The sequence below is a fragment of the Ascaphus truei genome, chromosome 12, assembly GCF_040206685.1.
Source record: "Ascaphus truei isolate aAscTru1 chromosome 12, aAscTru1.hap1, whole genome shotgun sequence".
NCBI classification, from domain to species: domain Eukaryota; kingdom Metazoa; phylum Chordata; class Amphibia; order Anura; family Ascaphidae; genus Ascaphus; species Ascaphus truei.
In genome coordinates, this window is record NC_134494.1 from 5308885 (window position 1) to 5329356 (window position 20472).

Genomic DNA, 20472 nt, shown 5'->3' on the forward strand with positions numbered 1-20472 from the left:
TTCAGATCAACTGGGCTCCGCACTCGATAGTAGCACTCAGAGGGTCCCCAGATAGTTCAGCAAGGACTGGAGCAGTTAGTAAAGCTCCTCGATTGAAACAGCCACACACGAAGGTGAATCTGATGGCTGCAAGTGCAACTCCAGCGTGCCACTGACTGAGAGACTGTGAGACACTTTTGCTGATCGATTCATTGTTACTGACACGGTGACGTCATCACGCAGCGTCCCGCAACGGAGCGGCAGATTGCGGAGCCCAGCTGATATTTGCGTTGTGCGCTGTTTTTTTGTTTCCATTTCTTTAGTGTATTGGGGGGTGCTGAGCCACCCCCTGTTTTTATAGCAGCAGATGCCTTCATCATTTACTACACGGTTATGTAAATTATTTCATATCACCTCCACTGTGGTTTTTTGTGGCTTTATTTATTGGGCTACTAATTAGAAGGGTTATGGTTATTGCACTTTATCACTTATTTTTATAGAGGTTAAGTAGTTGCGCACAGTATATTTTTGTTACTCACTCACTGAGTCACTCACCTAGTCACTCACCCACCCAGTCACTCACTCACCCAGTCACTCACTCACTGAGTCACTTACCCAGTCACTCACCCACCCAGTCACTCACTCAGCAATCCAGGCAGTCACCCACCCAGGCAGTCACTCAGTCACCAACCCACCCAATCACCCACCCAGTCACTCAGTCACCCACCCAGTCACTCATTCACTCACCCAGTAAACCCACCCACCCAGTTACCCAGCTACCCAGGCAGTCAAGCAGTCAGTCACTCACCCAGGCAGTCAGTTACCCACCCACACAGGCAGTCAGTCAGTCAGTCACCTACCCACCCAGACAGTCAGTCACCCCGTGTAGGTTACAAGGATACATTAACCCCTCATGTCCCATTTACTTTTCCCGTCTGTGCTGAAGCAGGAACCCTGGTGTTGAGTCACAATAACGTTCCCAGGATTAGAGTTTGACCGGAGCAATGTGCTTTAACATACCCGAAAATCTCACTTGATTCCCAGATAGGTTTTTGGGTATCCTATAACTCTGGATCCCCGATACATAGCCACATTCTGTAAAGACTTTCTCCGACAAACCCACCCTGAAACTTACCACCTAGAAATCTCCTGGTCCTAGCACCTTGGGAAAGGAACAAACATAAAAAATCTTGATTGTCATATAATTTGCACACAGTCACAGCAATGCATATACGACAGTCAAGTCCAAAAGCTGACACTCTAGGATCTCAAAACACGGATCAGGGGTAACCAAGTGGGCTTAACCTTTATTAGTGAGGCTGGTTAACCCCTTCACCGTCACAATAATTAACCAAAAACAAAGGGTTTAAGAATGATAAAGAAAACAATAATTGCAATAAGATCTTTGCATCTATTGCAAAATTATGTGTGTAACACCTTTTCCCCCCCTCAATCACATATAGGGCCCATGTGGGGAAATACACATGTGTTACCGGGTGTGGTGCGTTACCTGGTAGGCTCAAAGAAGACCTGAACCTCCGCCACTGGGAGCCTGGGGTTACCTGATGATTCGAAAAACAGCGCCTCCACCTGTAAGGGTTCCCACATGAGGGGGATGATCCTCTTACAGGAACACATTAATAGTAAGACACACACAATATATGTTAGCAACAGGTTTACTATAACTGATAATAACCTTGGGAAAAAAAACCTTTTAAGCTTTTAACCTTTTTTCACCTGTGCAAAGTGTGTAGCCTGTTCTTTTAGTAAAAGTACCAAACAGTTTACATCTAACGTCACCTCTAGGAATTATCCCATAAAAACATTTATCAACTGCCACTCAATGTTTGTTATATACCTACTGCAGTGCCCTTGTGGCTTGCAGTATGTAGGCAGAACTGGGAGAACCTTCCAGAGACGCATCTACGAGCACATCTACAACATTAAAAAGGGTCTGGTGACACATAGTGTTTCGCACCATTTTCTTTTGTGTCATGATAAAAATCCTAAGGGTCTCCGCTGTCAGGCTATTGAGTTAGTTGATGTTAATCCAAGAGGAGGGAGTAGATTACAGCAAGCCAGTATGCGTGAAGCATACTGGATATATGAACTAAAAACTCTCTCCCCTAAAGGGTTAAATATAGACTTTGAATTGAAAGCTTTTCTCTGATCCTATTATTTAATTGCCTCCTAATATTAATTTTTTTACCATTTTATGTGTTTTTATGTATTAATGTTGTTATATGTATCTGTTTTATGGTTGTCTTTATTGTCTAACATTGGTTTATCTATATGTCGCCCTGAATATGTCCAACATGGGGTTAAATTTATTACAATTACTAATCAACCAATTGGAACAAAGGACTGTTAGTATTTATACCATCCAGTCCAAGGGGTTGGCATATCCCTTGAAGAAGTACACGCATGCGCACGAAACGCTTCGGGAACATTTGAGTTCTTTAGAGCTTTAGACTGGTCTGTGGAAGCAGTTTGCAGTACAGAGAGAGGAGCCATGTTGTAGCTGTGGGAGCCAAGTGAAGGAGAAAGTCAGCGTTGGGGACTATCGTGTGGCGTGACGTCATATCCGCCCGGAAATCCCGCGATTCGTGAGACTTGCCTTCCACCCCTGTCACGTGGGGACGCCGGAGAGGACGCTCCAGTCGCCATCTTGGAAATTCTCCAGCACGATTCCTGTCTATTTGCCTGGTTGTTTCAAGCTTTCTGTGAGTAGGGTTTTAATTTTACCCCTCCGGAGGCGTGATTTCATCCACTTTTATTAGCCAGTAATAAATTAGCTTTTTCTTATACTGAGCCTTGCTAGAGTGTTTTTGTTTGTTTGTCTTGTTTGTCTTGTTTGTCTTGTGTAGTTTGTTTGTCTGTTTCTAGCTATCATTGTTGGCATACTGCACCATAATTTGTTTCTTTTTTTTTCTCTTTTCATATATTGCACTTCATGGACATGAGATCATTTCTTCACCAGCTATAATAGGATTCATTTGGACTGTACACCATATGGTTTGGACTTTCTATATATTGTTTTGTCGCCGGTATTTCCTTTTTTCCTGTGTTCTCTCACTGACTGTACTGTCAGTTTTTACCTGGCTGCCAGTGATTATTTTAATAGTAATTATTTATTGTTAGCGCTGTTTACACCGTCTTTTTTTGTTACAACTTGTATACAGGGTATTTTTGTTCACTGGGTGTCAGACTGCGGCTGATGTAGGCTACGGGCCAAAGGCCCTCGGGGTGTTTCTGGTGCAAGATGCCGCCCAGTCCATTGAGACTGACATCCACATGCAGAACGTATGGTTGTTCTGGATCAACATACGCAAGCACCGGCATTTTGGTCAGGTTTTTCTTCAACTTCAGGAAGGCCTGTTCACACTCAGACGTCCATTTATCGTCAAACGGTTGATGGGCCGACGTGGCCTTCCTTCCTGTATCTTTGGGGTATATCTTCAAAAGATTGTTCAGGGGTTTAGCTCGACTATAGTACCCTTCCACGAAGCGACGGTAATACCCACAGAACCCCAGGATGGATTGTAGTTCCGTGACATTCTCTGGACGAGGCCAGTTCACGAACGCTTCTACTTTGGCCGGATCGGTGGTGATTCCTTGAGCAGACACGATGTGTCCCACGTAAGTCACCGAGGTGTGACAGAACCAGGGACAACTTCAATCCTTCTTTCCCAAGACGGTCTATCACTTTAAGCAGTCTCTCTTTGTGCTCCTCCAGGGTCTTTCCAAAGGCAATGATGTCGTCCAGGTAGACTAGACACTCCCGAGGGTTCATGTCTCTGATAGTCTTCTCTGTCAGTCGCTGGAAAGTAGCAGGGGCCCCACATATACTTTGGGGCATACGTGTAAATTGGTAGAAACCCGGGGGCAGACGAAGGCTGTCTTTTCCTGGTCCTCTGCACTCATGGGTACCAGATAGTACCCAGATCGTAAGTCGAGAATACTGAACGATTGGCTTCCGTTCAGAGCATTCAGAATCTCTTCAATGCGAGGAAGGTTGTACTGGTCTGGTATCGTACGATTGTTCAGGGTTCGATAGTCAACACACAGTCGTACGGATCCGTTCTTCTTCCTTACCTGCACTATGGGGGAGGCGTAAGGACTATGTGACTCCGTCAAGATCCCATCGGTCTCCATTTCTTTCAAGACGTTCCTTACATCATCCACATCCCTAGGGGCGATGCAGTGAGAGCATTCATGGATCAGAGTGGCATCACTCAGTCTAATGGCATGCTGGGCGCTGCGACTGGAACCCACATCCATCTCACTCGCGGAGAACACAGTCCGTCGTTTATTCAACTTGGTTGTCAGCTGGATCTTTCCATTCAGGTGGCAACGTCGACTCACTGAAGTTGAAGTCCAGGTCGACTAACCGCTCACCCACTGCAGCAGCATTCACCCTGGGCATTGTTTCCACAGGGCTAACCAGATATATGCAACCCAAACATCGTCCGGCATCAAGTTCCATCGGGAATGGGGAGATGTTCTGCACATATACGTAGGTTTGTAGAGGAATTTTAGTCGTCCACTCTCTCACTTCGGTATTACCCTATACCCTCTCTGAACCTCTTCCTCTGGGGTACTCTCCAGAGAAAAAAGTTGATCGTTCCCATCTCTATCGGGATAACAGCATCAGACGGCCATACATTGCACTCCCCCTGGTAAAATGGTCATCAGTCCGCGTTGACGATTGTAGAGGTCCCCATGACGCTTCAAGGCATATATCCAGGTGCACTCCTCCCAGATTACAGGGTCAAGGTGGGGATTGGCCATGGGTCGTTGGTCAATTCGTTGGTCTCTTTCAAGTATGCTCTGATTACAGCTCGCACTATATCTGTATTCGTTCCCAAGATGATCGGGTACTGGCACTGTTCTTGAGGCTCAGGACATACCATTGCTTCCATATGCATGGGGTGTTTCTTGCCGGTGTTCAGTTGGAGTATCTCCAGTTGAACCTTTACAATCCCATCGATGGGGTAGTCCTCGTTACTTAACCCCCTCACCTTCATATGTTCCGCCGACCGCAAGGGGCAGTGTTGGAGGTGTTGCTCGTAGAATTTTCGGTATATTATGGTCACTTGGGATCCGGTGTCCAGTAGGGCAGAGGCATAGATCCCTTCCAATACAACACGCACGATGGCCGATGGGCCTACCTGACTGTAAGTATCCCCGGGTAAGGCGTCATCACTGGGGCCGGAGTCAGGAGGAGCCCCTTCGGATCCAGTAGGGGTTTCTGGGTCAGACTCTGCCATCTGTACGCGGCAGACCATTGACCGGGCTGAACTTCCTCTATTGGAAGGTTTTTCCTCTGGGGGGTCCTCCCTCTCTGGACAGTCACTGGAGAAGTGGCCCTTCTTACCGCAGTTATAGCAAACGACTTCGCTGCGTTCAGGACGACTCTTGTATGTGGAAGATGGTTTTTCGAGGGTACGGCCCTTCCAGGCAGGCGACTTGTGTGTCGACTCCTCCTCCCGGTTGGAAGATTTCATACCCTTTGGGGTTGAGGGGACAGGAGCTTCACTCTTGCTGGATTCCTTGGTCTTTTTGGAGTCATGAAAATGTTGCTGCACCTCATGTCTTCTGATATGACGCAGCAATTCCATGTAGCTAGGTGGTACAGCAGTGATCGGGGCGGCCCGCATCACTATAGTTATGGGGTGGCTAGGAAACGAACCCTTTAGTAGCTGTTTGAGTCGGTACCGGTCCACTTCTGCGACTGAAACAATGTTTTTGGACAGGAGGTTCCACAGCGACAGCTGTAGTTTGCAATGTGAAACCCAGTGACTTGGAAAGGCGCTTAACAACTATAAAAGTGCTCAAAAAAATAAAATAAAATTAAAAGTTTGTTGAAACTGACGAATTCTCTCAACCTTCCAGGGAATATGCACTGATTCCCTTACAACAGTTTAGGATCCAGGGCAGGAAGGGAGCAGCATCATCAGGAACACCCAGAAAAAAATACAAAACTCATCATAGTGTAGTATGAAAAATAAATGTCAATATGTGGAACTTGGCTCTTTAAATAACCTACTTACAGAATGTAAGATATATAATAGCAGGTTTGTAATTGTGATGGATCTTTGGACACCTCAGGTTATGGGTTGCAGCAAGCAGCAGCATACATCAGATAGGGGTGGTGTCAGGCAAGATGGTGTTTTCACTCTGGCAGCAGCTTCCAATCAGTCATATGCAGTCATACAAAGATAAGGGAAACAATAGTGCTTTACCAAAATAACACAGAGTTTTATCGTGAAGACGAGCAGGAAATGTACTCACAATATAATAAATGAGCACATTCACATCATGGTATCTTTAGGAATCAGGGTATTGGATCGGCCGGTGGAGAAATCCCTCACTTCACTCCGCTTCCTTGTCCTCCACGAGGGTGCCCCCTCGTCCGGTGCCAGATGGATGGCGTCTGTCGTCACTTCCTGGCCTGACGGTGACGACTTCCGGTGAGCGTAAGTAGAGCGGAGAGTAGGGGGAACGCCGGTCCAAGACTATGCCTCCGTGAATACAGCAGAAAGACAGTTCCCAAACGGTAGATACAGCTGGGCTCTGCTAACTGTCTGCAGATTTCTTTAGCTCAACGCGTTTCACTGCATGCCGCAGCTTCCTCAGGAGCAATGATAATGTCCCCTACTGGGTGCTATTTAAATAGCCCATTCAATTAGGGCAATTGGTAATGCAATCATATATAATTGACACAAGATGATTAACATCATTACACAGAGTCTCCCAAGCTGGGTACATAATCTCTGTGATCCAAAAAACGACGCATAAAATACTTTAATACAATTTATTTAAAAAGAACATAGAACAGAATATATACTAAAATAAAAAATTAAATACTAAAATTAATGGGTAGTCGTTAGGTCGAGATGCTTAATGGAAGGTAGAGAGAGAGAAAGAGACATATGTTAGTTGATCATAAACACAAAATATGATTAACTTAAATAAAAACATATAAAAGTTATACAATGAGAAATCCAAACTGGAAATGTAAAAGACTGGCATGACTAAAAGTGACTTAAAAAGGAGGGGAGGGGGGGAGGGGGGAGTGTGTGACATAGGGGAAAATTTATTTTAAAAAATAAAATAAAAATAAAATAAAATAATAACTAGAGGAAGGGTGCAATCTCAAAATCAACATTAAGACCATGTGGTGTCAGCGTGTTAAGTTTATGCACCCAAAACATCTCTCTTTTGCTTAAATCTAAATTTCTATCTCGTCCTCTCCAATGTTGTGCCACATGCTCTATTGCGGTAAATTTTAACCCTTTTGTATTGGAGTTGTGAAAAGCGGAAAAATGTTTGGAAACATTATGTGACTGCACACTACGCCTTATATTGCTTAAATGCTCCAAAATACGTATCTTAATAGCTCTTGATGTTTTTCCAACGTATTGGAGCCCGCATGGGCATTCCAGGAGGTAGATTATATAATTAGAGTTGCAGTTCATGTATTGTTTAATTCTGTAATCCTCATTTTTATTATTGCACCTAAATCCCTTTTTGTCTTGCTGTTTGTATTCACAGGCCTTGCAACAACCACAGCCGTGAAACCCTTCCAATTTTTGAAGCCATCCATTTCTATTTGTCTCTACTTTCTTAATATTACTGGGAGCTATTATACCTTTTAGATTTTTGGCCTTTTTAAAAATCACTCTCGGGCGATCTGGGATTTCTTCTTTTAAAATCGGATCATTTAATAAAACATGCCAGTGTTTCTGTATTATTTTCTTTATATTGTTTGACTCTTTATTAAAAGAAGTTAAAAATGCTGTGTCGAAATTTTTCTTATTATTTGAAGATGTTTCTCTTTCTTTAGCTACTAATAGGTCAATTCTATTCAGACCATTTGCTTTTTCTAATGCCATGTCTAGGAGTTCTGTTTTGTATTGTTTTTCTACAAAACGTTCTTTCAGTATATTGCATTGATCATTGAATACTATATTGTCTGTGCAATTTCTCCGCATTCGTCTGAATTGGTTGTATGGGACATTGTCCATCCATATATCCTGGTGACAGCTTGTACGTAATATATAATTATTGCTGTCAACTTCCTTAAAGAAAGACCTAGTTTTGAGAATCTCATTCTCTATATAAATATTCAAATCCAAATAATTGAGGGAACTATTACTTGTCACAGAGGTGAATTGTAAGTTATACGTATTCACATTAATACTCGACAAGAAGGAGTCCAAACTCTCCTGGCCACCACGCCAAATTAAAAACACATCATCGATGTAGCGCCGCCATAGGACAAGGTCCGCCCCCAGAACGCCACCGGGCCAAATATGCTGTTCCTCCCAGAATCCCATGTAGAGATTCGCGTAACTGGGAGCAAACCTCGTACCCATGGCGGTGCCACATCTCTGAATGTAAAAACTGTTCTCAAACCAAAAATAATTCTTGTCAAGTATGAAACAGATACCATCTATAATAAACTGAATCTGCTGTTCTTTCATATCTAGATCTTGTTTCAGAAAGAAATTAACAGCTTCACATCCTAAGGTTTTTTCAATCGATGTATATAGAGATGCAACGTCTACAGTTGCCATGATGTAATTATTATTCCAAGTAAAATTCTCTAATAAATTTAACACATCAGTCGTATCCTTCAGATATGATTTAAGAGATTTGACATGACTCTGTAAAAAAGTGTCAATATATGCAGATAGGTTTGATGTAAGTGAGTTTATTCCGGAGACGATTGGTCTCCCGGGAGGTTGTTTCATGCATTTGTGGACTTTAGGTAATATATAAAAGATCGGTAGTTGGGGACATTCGTTAAATAGAAATTTATATTCATTCTCATTCAATATGCCTAATTCCTTGCCATGATCTAGGAGAATTCTCAGATCATCCGTAAAGGTTTTTGTGGGGTTGTTTGGTAGGATGTCATATGTCTTTTTGTCTCCTAAAAGGCGGTGGGCTTCTTTTAGGTAGTCATCTCTATTTTGGATGACTACCCCCCCTCCCTTGTCTGCCTGTTTTATAACTATATTTGTGTTATTTGTTATTTCCTCTAAGGCAGACCTTTCTTCTTTGTTCATATTATTTCTAATCTTAGATTTATTATTTTTTGAGAGCTCCTCAAAGTCCTTGACAATAAGGTTATAGAAGACATCTAAGTGATTTCCCTTACAGTAGGTGGGATTGAATAAAGATTTATTCTTAAGTGTTGTATGTTTAAATGTATCGCTTTCTTTCTCAACCATAGGCTTAATGTTAGACATTCTTGACTCCACATTTTTGCTTAGAAAAAAGCGTTTGACTGTTAGTTTTCTAATATATTTATTTGCGTCCACAAATAGTTCGAAATTGTTAGGTCCACAAGTGGGCGCAAATGACAGACCCTTGGAGATAACATCTAATTGTGAGGTAGTAAGATCTACACTACTGAGATTAAAGATATTTTTATTCTTTACAGGGCTGATTGCTCTCACTTTTTTCTTTCTTCCCCCCCGCTTTCCTCTCTTATTCTTTCCCCTTTGGGGTAGTGGCTCCCCTCTTCTGTCTCCAGGAGGGGAGTGAATGAGTTTTTTGTCTCCCAAATACTGATATCCAGAAGGTCACTGTTCCCCACAACTCCAATGGGTGAGCGTGATCTACTGGCTTTCGCATACTTAGCAGAATCATATCTCTCTCTTTCTCTTTTTCTATCCTCTCTATCTTTTCTTAATTCTCTCTCTCTCTTAAGTTCTCTATCTTTTTGGTATTCTCTCTCTTTTCTTTCTCTTTCTTTTTCCCTTTCTTTTTGTTCTCGGTTTCTTTTTAGTTCTTTCTCTCTAGAGAGTTCTCTTTCCCTCTGTACTTCCTTTTCTCTAAGTTGTTCTCTCTCTCTAAATTCTCTTTCCCTTCTTTGTTCTCTCTCTTTTTCTCTGTGTTGTTCTCTTTCCTTATACTCTCTCTCTCTTCTTAGTTCTCTCTCTTTCACTATGTCTCTCTCCCTGCGTCTCTCCCTTTCTGACGCTTGTTCTCTCTCTCTAAAAGATGTTCTCTCATTAAAATATTCTCTCTCTTTGTATGGCTCTTTTTCCTTTTGATCTCTGTTATGATTAAAATTTTGTCTCGGTAAAGGATCATTTCTAGGACCATAATACAAAGGTTTAGAATCATAATTATCTCTCCTAGGTGTTTTAGGAATGAAATGACGCTTGTCAGGATATTGTTTAATACTATGTTTCTCCAAAGTGGTATGGGTTTCCCTGACTTGTCTATCCTCTGGTCTACTTAATGTTTGATAATTTTTCTTTTTCTTCCAATCCCTCTGTTCCCCTCTAAGGTAATCTTCTTCATCCCTTTTAAATTTATTAGTTTTACTTGTAATAAGATCTTGTTCAAGTCTATCAATTTTCTTTTTTAATTCCCGGTCTTTAGTTTTAAATTCAATGGTATCTTCCATATGGGCTAACCTCTCCTCTATTATAGTAACCTCCTCATCAATTTTCTTAATATGTTTTTTATGTTGGTTTACCAGTGATGTCATAAGGTTAAAGGAGCAGTTGTCTATGGTCTCATACCATTTATTCACAAAATCCTCGTCGTCCAAATTGGACGAGGGTTTTTTGGTGAATCTAAGGCCTCTCGGGATACGTTTGCAATCCATATATCTGTTTAGAAATTTGAGGTCTATCCATCTTCTAGTATCTTTAATAAGTAACCTCTCTAGTTTAATAAATTCTTCATCTAAAAAATCATCTTTCACTACTGTGTGGGTTATATTAGTATCTGTGAATAATAAGTGTCTATTTTGCCTTTTAGCAAATATATTTGGTGAAACAACTTCCATAATATCAAAAATAGATAATAACAGTGTATAATATAAAAAACAATAGTGTACAGCAGCCACCAAATCAAGTGCAGAGAAACAATGTGAAACCCAGTGACTTGGAAAGGCGCTTAACAACTATAAAAGTGCTCAAAAAAATAAAATTAAATTAAAAGTTTGTTGAAACTGACGAATTCTCTCAACCTTCCAGGGAATATGCACTGATTCCCTTACAACAGTTTAGGATCCAGGGCAGGAAGGGAGCAGCATCATCAGGAACACCCAGAAAAAAATACAAAACTCATCATAGTGTAGTATGAAAAATAAATGTCAATATGTGGAACTTGGCTCTTTAAATAACCTACTTACAGAATGTAAGATATATAATAGCAGGTTTGTAATTGTGATGGATCTTTGGACACCTCAGGTTATGGGTTGCAGCAAGCAGCAGCATACATCAGATAGGGGTGGTGTCAGGCAAGATGGTGTTTTCACTCTGGCAGCAGCTTCCAATCAGTCATATGCAGTCATACAAAGATAAGGGAAACAATAGTGCTTTACCAAAATAACACAGAGTTTTATCGTGAAGACGAGCAGGAAATGTACTCACAATATAATAAATGAGCACATTCACATCATGGTATCTTTAGGAATCAGGGTATTGGATCGGCCGGTGGAGAAATCCCTCACTTCACTCCGCTTCCTTGTCCTCCACGAGGGTGCCCCCTCGTCCGGTGCCAGATGGATGGCGTCTGTCGTCACTTCCTGGCCTGACGGTGACGACTTCCGGTGAGCGTAAGTAGAGCGGAGAGTAGGGGGAACGCCGGTCCAAGACTATGCCTCCGTGAATACAGCAGAAAGACAGTTCCCAAACGGTAGATACAGCTGGGCTCTGCTAACTGTCTGCAGATTTCTTTAGCTCAACGCGTTTCACTGCATGCCGCAGCTTCCTCAGGAGCAATGATAATGTCCCCTACTGGGTGCTATTTAAATAGCCCATTCAATTAGGGCAATTGGTAATGCAATCATATATAATTGACACAAGATGATTAACATCATTACACAGAGTCTCCCAAGCTGGGTACATAATCTCTGTGATCCAAAAAACGACGCATAAAATACTTTAATACAATTTATTTAAAAAGAACATAGAACAGAATATATACTAAAATAAAAAATTAAATACTAAAATTAATGGGTAGTCGTTAGGTCGAGATGCTTAATGGAAGGTAGAGAGAGAGAAAGAGACATATGTTAGTTGATCATAAACACAAAATATGATTAACTTAAATAAAAACATATAAAAGTTATACAATGAGAAATCCAAACTGGAAATGTAAAAGACTGGCATGACTAAAAGTGACTTAAAAAGGAGGGGAGGGGGGGAGGGGGGAGTGTGTGACATAGGGGAAAATTTATTTTAAAAAATAAAATAAAAATAAAATAAAATAATAACTAGAGGAAGGGTGCAATCTCAAAATCAACATTAAGACCATGTGGTGTCAGCGTGTTAAGTTTATGCACCCAAAACATCTCTCTTTTGCTTAAATCTAAATTTCTATCTCGTCCTCTCCAATGTTGTGCCACATGCTCTATTGCGGTAAATTTTAACCCTTTTGTATTGGAGTTGTGAAAAGCGGAAAAATGTTTGGAAACATTATGTGACTGCACACTACGCCTTATATTGCTTAAATGCTCCAAAATACGTATCTTAATAGCTCTTGATGTTTTTCCAACGTATTGGAGCCCGCATGGGCATTCCAGGAGGTAGATTATATAATTAGAGTTGCAGTTCATGTATTGTTTAATTCTGTAATCCTCATTTTTATTATTGCACCTAAATCCCTTTTTGTCTTGCTGTTTGTATTCACAGGCCTTGCAACAACCACAGCCGTGAAACCCTTCCAATTTTTGAAGCCATCCATTTCTATTTGTCTCTACTTTCTTAATATTACTGGGAGCTATTATACCTTTTAGATTTTTGGCCTTTTTAAAAATCACTCTCGGGCGATCTGGGATTTCTTCTTTTAAAATCGGATCATTTAATAAAACATGCCAGTGTTTCTGTATTATTTTCTTTATATTGTTTGACTCTTTATTAAAAGAAGTTAAAAATGCTGTGTCGAAATTTTTCTTATTATTTGAAGATGTTTCTCTTTCTTTAGCTACTAATAGGTCAATTCTATTCAGACCATTTGCTTTTTCTAATGCCATGTCTAGGAGTTCTGTTTTGTATTGTTTTTCTACAAAACGTTCTTTCAGTATATTGCATTGATCATTGAATACTATATTGTCTGTGCAATTTCTCCGCATTCGTCTGAATTGGTTGTATGGGACATTGTCCATCCATATATCCTGGTGACAGCTTGTACGTAATATATAATTATTGCTGTCAACTTCCTTAAAGAAAGACCTAGTTTTGAGAATCTCATTCTCTATATAAATATTCAAATCCAAATAATTGAGGGAACTATTACTTGTCACAGAGGTGAATTGTAAGTTATACGTATTCACATTAATACTCGACAAGAAGGAGTCCAAACTCTCCTGGCCACCACGCCAAATTAAAAACACATCATCGATGTAGCGCCGCCATAGGACAAGGTCCGCCCCCAGAACGCCACCGGGCCAAATATGCTGTTCCTCCCAGAATCCCATGTAGAGATTCGCGTAACTGGGAGCAAACCTCGTACCCATGGCGGTGCCACATCTCTGAATGTAAAAACTGTTCTCAAACCAAAAATAATTCTTGTCAAGTATGAAACAGATACCATCTATAATAAACTGAATCTGCTGTTCTTTCATATCTAGATCTTGTTTCAGAAAGAAATTAACAGCTTCACATCCTAAGGTTTTTTCAATCGATGTATATAGAGATGCAACGTCTACAGTTGCCATGATGTAATTATTATTCCAAGTAAAATTCTCTAATAAATTTAACACATCAGTCGTATCCTTCAGATATGATTTAAGAGATTTGACATGACTCTGTAAAAAAGTGTCAATATATGCAGATAGGTTTGATGTAAGTGAGTTTATTCCGGAGACGATTGGTCTCCCGGGAGGTTGTTTCATGCATTTGTGGACTTTAGGTAATATATAAAAGATCGGTAGTTGGGGACATTCGTTAAATAGAAATTTATATTCATTCTCATTCAATATGCCTAATTCCTTGCCATGATCTAGGAGAATTCTCAGATCATCCGTAAAGGTTTTTGTGGGGTTGTTTGGTAGGATGTCATATGTCTTTTTGTCTCCTAAAAGGCGGTGGGCTTCTTTTAGGTAGTCATCTCTATTTTGGATGACTACCCCCCCTCCCTTGTCTGCCTGTTTTATAACTATATTTGTGTTATTTGTTATTTCCTCTAAGGCAGACCTTTCTTCTTTGTTCATATTATTTCTAATCTTAGATTTATTATTTTTTGAGAGCTCCTCAAAGTCCTTGACAATAAGGTTATAGAAGACATCTAAGTGATTTCCCTTACAGTAGGTGGGATTGAATAAAGATTTATTCTTAAGTGTTGTATGTTTAAATGTATCGCTTTCTTTCTCAACCATAGGCTTAATGTTAGACATTCTTGACTCCACATTTTTGCTTAGAAAAAAGCGTTTGACTGTTAGTTTTCTAATATATTTATTTGCGTCCACAAATAGTTCGAAATTGTTAGGTCCACAAGTGGGCGCAAATGACAGACCCTTGGAGATAACATCTAATTGTGAGGTAGTAAGATCTACACTACTGAGATTAAAGATATTTTTATTCTTTACAGGGCTGATTGCTCTCACTTTTTTCTTTCTTCCCCCCCGCTTTCCTCTCTTATTCTTTCCCCTTTGGGGTAGTGGCTCCCCTCTTCTGTCTCCAGGAGGGGAGTGAATGAGTTTTTTGTCTCCCAAATACTGATATCCAGAAGGTCACTGTTCCCCACAACTCCAATGGGTGAGCGTGATCTACTGGCTTTCGCATACTTAGCAGAATCATATCTCTCTCTTTCTCTTTTTCTATCCTCTCTATCTTTTCTTAATTCTCTCTCTCTCTTAAGTTCTCTATCTTTTTGGTATTCTCTCTCTTTTCTTTCTCTTTCTTTTTCCCTTTCTTTTTGTTCTCGGTTTCTTTTTAGTTCTTTCTCTCTAGAGAGTTCTCTTTCCCTCTGTACTTCCTTTTCTCTAAGTTGTTCTCTCTCTCTAAATTCTCTTTCCCTTCTTTGTTCTCTCTCTTTTTCTCTGTGTTGTTCTCTTTCCTTATACTCTCTCTCTCTTCTTAGTTCTCTCTCTTTCACTATGTCTCTCTCCCTGCGTCTCTCCCTTTCTGACGCTTGTTCTCTCTCTCTAAAAGATGTTCTCTCATTAAAATATTCTCTCTCTTTGTATGGCTCTTTTTCCTTTTGATCTCTGTTATGATTAAAATTTTGTCTCGGTAAAGGATCATTTCTAGGACCATAATACAAAGGTTTAGAATCATAATTATCTCTCCTAGGTGTTTTAGGAATGAAATGACGCTTGTCAGGATATTGTTTAATACTATGTTTCTCCAAAGTGGTATGGGTTTCCCTGACTTGTCTATCCTCTGGTCTACTTAATGTTTGATAATTTTTCTTTTTCTTCCAATCCCTCTGTTCCCCTCTAAGGTCATTGTCAAGGACTTTGAGGAGCTCTCAAAAAATAATAAATCTAAGATTAGAAATAATATGAACAAAGAAGAAAGGTCTGCCTTAGAGGAAATAACAAATAACACAAATATAGTTATAAAACAGGCAGACAAGGGAGGGGGGGTAGTCATCCAAAATAGAGATGACTACCTAAAAGAAGCCCACCGCCTTTTAGGAGACAAAAAGACATATGACATCCTACCAAACAACCCCACAAAAACCTTTACGGATGATCTGAGAATTCTCCTAGATCATGGCAAGGAATTAGGCATATTGAATGAGAATGAATATAAATTTCTATTTAACGAATGTCCCCAACTACCGATCTTTTATATATTACCTAAAGTCCACAAATGCATGAAACAACCTCCCGGGAGACCAATCGTCTCCGGAATAAACTCACTTACATCAAACCTATCTGCATATATTGACACTTTTTTACAGAGTCATGTCAAATCTCTTAAATCATATCTGAAGGATACGACTGATGTGTTAAATTTATTAGAGAATTTTACTTGGAATAATAATTACATCATGGCAACTGTAGACGTTGCATCTCTATATACATCGATTGAAAAAACCTTAGGATGTGAAGCTGTTAATTTCTTTCTGAAACAAGATCTAGATATGAAAGAACAGCAGATTCAGTTTATTATAGATGGTATCTGTTTCATACTTGACAAGAATTATTTTTGGTTTGAGAACAGTTTTTACATTCAGAGATGTGGCACCGCCATGGGTACGAGGTTTGCTCCCAGTTACGCGAATCTCTACATGGGATTCTGGGAGGAACAGCATATTTGGCCCGGTGGCGTTCTGGGGGCGGACCTTGTCCTATGGCGGCGCTACATCGATGATGTGTTTTTAATTTGGCGTGGTGGCCAGGAGAGTTTGGACTCCTTCTTGTCGAGTATTAATGTGAATACGTATAACTTACAATTCACCTCTGTGACAAGTAATAGTTCCCTCAATTATTTGGATTTGAATATTTATATAGAGAATGAGATTCTCAAAACTAGGTCTTTCTTTAAGGAAGTTGACAGCAATAATTATATATTACGTACAAGCTGTCACCAGGATATATGGATGGACAATGTCCCATACAACCAATTCAGACGAATGCGGAGAAATTGCACAGACAATATAGTATTCAATGATCAATGCAATATACTGAAAGAACGTTTTGTAGAAAAACAATACAAAACAGAACTCCTAGACATGGCATTAGAAAAAGCAAATGGTCTGAATAGAATTGACCTATTAGTAGCTAAAGAAAGAGAAACATCTTCAAATAATAAGAAAAATTTCGACACAGCATTTTTAACTTCTTTTAATAAAGAGTCAAACAATATAAAGAAAATAATACAGAAACACTGGCATGTTTTATTAAATGATCCGATTTTAAAAGAAGAAATCCCAGATCGCCCGAGAGTGATTTTTAAAAAGGCCAAAAATCTAAAAGGTATAATAGCTCCCAGTAATATTAAGAAAGTAGAGACAAATAGAAATGGATGGCTTCAAAAATTGGAAGGGTTTCACGGCTGTGGTTGTTGCAAGGCCTGTGAATACAAACAGCAAGACAAAAAGGGATTTAGGTGCAATAATAAAAATGAGGATTACAGAATTAAACAATACATGAACTGCAACTCTAATTATATAATCTACCTCCTGGAATGCCCATGCGGGCTCCAATACGTTGGAAAAACATCAAGAGCTATTAAGATACGTATTTTGGAGCATTTAAGCAATATAAGGCGTAGTGTGCAGTCACATAATGTTTCCAAACATTTTTCCGCTTTTCACAACTCCAATACAAAAGGGTTAAAATTTACCGCAATAGAGCATGTGGCACAACATTGGAGAGGACGAGATAGAAATTTAGATTTAAGCAAAAGAGAGATGTTTTGGGTGCATAAACTTAACACGCTGACACCACATGGTCTTAATGTTGATTTTGAGATTGCACCCTTCCTCTAGTTATTATTTTATTTTATTTTTATTTTATTTTTTAAAATAAATTTTCCCCTATGTCACACACTCCCCCCTCCCCCCCTCCCCTCCTTTTTAAGTCACTTTTAGTCATGCCAGTCTTTTACATTTCCAGTTTGGATTTCTCATTGTATAACTTTTATATGTTTTTATTTAAGTTAATCATATTTTGTGTTTATGATCAACTAACATATGTCTCTTTCTCTCTCTCTACCTTCCATTAAGCATCTCGACCTAACGACTACCCATTAATTTTAGTATTTAATTTTTTATTTTAGTATATATTCTGTTCTATGTTCTTTTTAAATAAATTGTATTAAAGTATTTTATGCGTCGTTTTTTGGATCACAGAGATTATGTACCCAGCTTGGGAGACTCTGTGTAATGATGTTAATCATCTTGTGTCAATTATATATGATTGCATTACCAATTGCCCTAATTGAATGGGCTATTTAAATAGCACCCAGTAGGGGACATTATCATTGCTCCTGAGGAAGCTGCGGCATGCAGTGAAACGCGTTGAGCTAAAGAAATCTGCAGACAGTTAGCAGAGCCCAGCTGTATCTACCGTTTGGGAACTGTCTTTCTGCTGTATTCACGGAGGCATAGTCTTGGACCGGCGTTCCCCCTACTCTCCGCTCTACTTACGCTCACCGGAAGTCGTCACCGTCAGGCCAGGAAGTGACGACAGACGCCATCCATCTGGCACCGGACGAGGGGGCACCCTCGTGGAGGACAAGGAAGCGGAGTGAAGTGAGGGATTTCTCCACCGGCCGATCCAATACCCTGATTCCTAAAGATACCATGATGTGAATGTGCTCATTTATTATATTGTGAGTACATTTCCTGCTCGTCTTCACGATAAAACTCTGTGTTATTTTGGTAAAGCACTATTGTTTCCCTTATCTTTGTATGACTGCATATGACTGATTGGAAGCTGCTGCCAGAGTGAAAACACCATCTTGCCTGACACCACCCCTATCTGATGTATGCTGCTGCTTGCTGCAACCCATAACCTGAGGTGTCCAAAGATCCATCACAATTACAAACCTGCTATTATATATCTTACATTCTGTAAGTAGGTTATTTAAAGAGCCAAGTTCCACATATTGACATTTATTTTTCATACTACACTATGATGAGTTTTGTATTTTTTTCTGGGTGTTCCTGATGATGCTGCTCCCTTCCTGCCCTGGATCCTAAGCTGTAGTTTGCAGACAAAGGCAGACAAATCATCTCCTTCTTTTTGGCAAAGAGCTTTGATCTGCGCCATCAGCTCATCCTCGTCGTCTTCTCCCATATAGGACTGGGTAAGCATTTCCACCAGTTCCTGTGCCGTAACTTCTCCTTCCACTTCACGGTGCGTCCGTACCAGTTGGGAGGCTGGGGCTCTGAGACACTCGACCAATCTCTGTCCTTTGCTGGCTTCGGAGCACGACCACTCCGCTATTACTTGGAGGGTATGTTCCCACCATGTCTCGATCCCTTCTTCTCCTGAAGGCGTCGGTAGAATTCCAGAAAAGACTTTTAGCTTCCTGTAGTTCTGTGTTTGAGACAAGATGGTTATTGCTTCCATTAGTTGGGGTACAGTCATATTCAAGGAAAGGCCTCCACTTAGGGGCTGACTACTAGCTGCAGGCCCAACGCTAGACATGGGTGGGAGATTTTTTGATTGTCTATCAGGAGTGGGCGATAGGCCAAGCTGGTGGCTCCTCCTAAAACGCTCGGGTGAAGGAGACCTTGGGGGGACCTACCCTGTGAGGAGTACTGGTCACCCGGTGGGTAGTGGATGGCCAGGTACTGGTGGACGATTCTTCGGGAGCCTGTGTGTCGGGATAGATCATGAGACAGTCTTCTACGGAGCGCTATGGTAGGTTTAATACATGGTGAACAGTCTCTGAGCATATGTCACGTTCGGTGGCCAGGAGGTAAGTGGTCCCCCGGCCGTCAGCATCAAGTTTAAAGTCTACCACCCGGGCGGTGGCCATTCCCGGACAATTTCTTACTTGTCTGCACACTGCATATAAGTCCGTGTCATGGGATACTCCCGCCACTGCAATCACGCGCCTTGAGGACATGCGGCGCACTAAGGCCCAGTCATTCACCTCCTGCTTTGATGGCACGGACATGATGGAAATTGATCGGACAATTTGATACGGAATAGGGCACCCCAGGTCTGATCTCAGCAGTGCCTCCAAATGTAACACCTTCCCCCCCCCCCCCCTCAATCGCATATAGGGACTATGTGGGGAAATACACTTGTGTTACTGGGTGTAGTGCATTACCTGGTAGGCTCACAGAAGACCTGAACCTCCTCCACTGGGAGCCTGGGGTTACCTGATGATTTGAATACAGCGCCTCCACCTCTAAGGGTTCCCACATGAAGGGGATGATCCTCTTACAGGAACACATTAATAGTAAGACACACACACACAATAGATGTTAGCAACCGGTTTACTATAACTGATAATAACCTTGGTACCCTGTACCACACAGCATAATGCATATAACCATATACAAAGCACTCCACTTGGTGCACACATCAATTTAGGTAGTCCCTCCTCCAAAGTACCTGGGTGCTTGGCACCAATTCCCTGATGTCCCTTATGTCCAAACCCACCCAATGTGTTGGAGATAGCGCTATCCCTTGGAGTGTTTAGTGCACTATTATAGGTACCTGCCCGGGCTCCCGGCCACCGGGCCGCAAGATAACGGGATTGGATCAGCCTGATCCGACGAGACGTCCTCCTACGCGTGGGGTGAATTCCGGCGTGGATAATATCACCATGCGCCGTACTTTCGGTGCCTTAAAGGGAATTCGTCTGCAGCTTGCAGACCACGGTCACTGCTTAGCAGGGCCTCCGTGAAGATAGTCTATATATATGTAGCCAGGTCTCCTCAGAGTGTCCGCTCCCCCCTCACCTTGATGCCGATCGCGGGGGCCGCCGAGTCCCATGGCGGCCCCGCCGGACGCTCTGGAAGGTGAGGGCGGTCGGGTCCCGGCTCGGGGGTTGCCGGGGACGCGTGCGGCCGGTTGCCGGGGCCGCACGCGCGTCACAGGAC

General features: G+C 41.3%; 1 protein-coding gene and 3 long non-coding RNA genes across 4 annotated transcripts in view; 2 read left to right on the forward strand and 2 right to left on the reverse strand.

Annotated features, from left to right (window-relative positions):
- The window catches only part of LOC142464285 (vomeronasal type-2 receptor 26-like), a 117808-nt gene that overhangs the window by 52015 nt on the left and 45321 nt on the right, over positions 1–20472 (reverse strand). The gene's annotated exons all lie outside the window — the stretch shown is intronic.
- On the forward strand, positions 6326–7780 carry LOC142464346 (uncharacterized). Its single transcript, XR_012787658.1, has 2 exons — positions 6326–6458; positions 7537–7780. It is a non-coding gene; the product is annotated as an uncharacterized LOC142464346 (long non-coding RNA).
- Positions 11437–12891, forward strand: LOC142464347 (uncharacterized). Its single transcript, XR_012787659.1, has 2 exons — positions 11437–11569; positions 12648–12891. It is a non-coding gene; the product is annotated as an uncharacterized LOC142464347 (long non-coding RNA).
- LOC142464348 (uncharacterized) lies at positions 16736–18190 on the reverse strand. Its single transcript, XR_012787660.1, has 2 exons — positions 18058–18190; positions 16736–16979 (listed from the first exon to the last, which is right to left on the reverse strand). It is a non-coding gene; the product is annotated as an uncharacterized LOC142464348 (long non-coding RNA).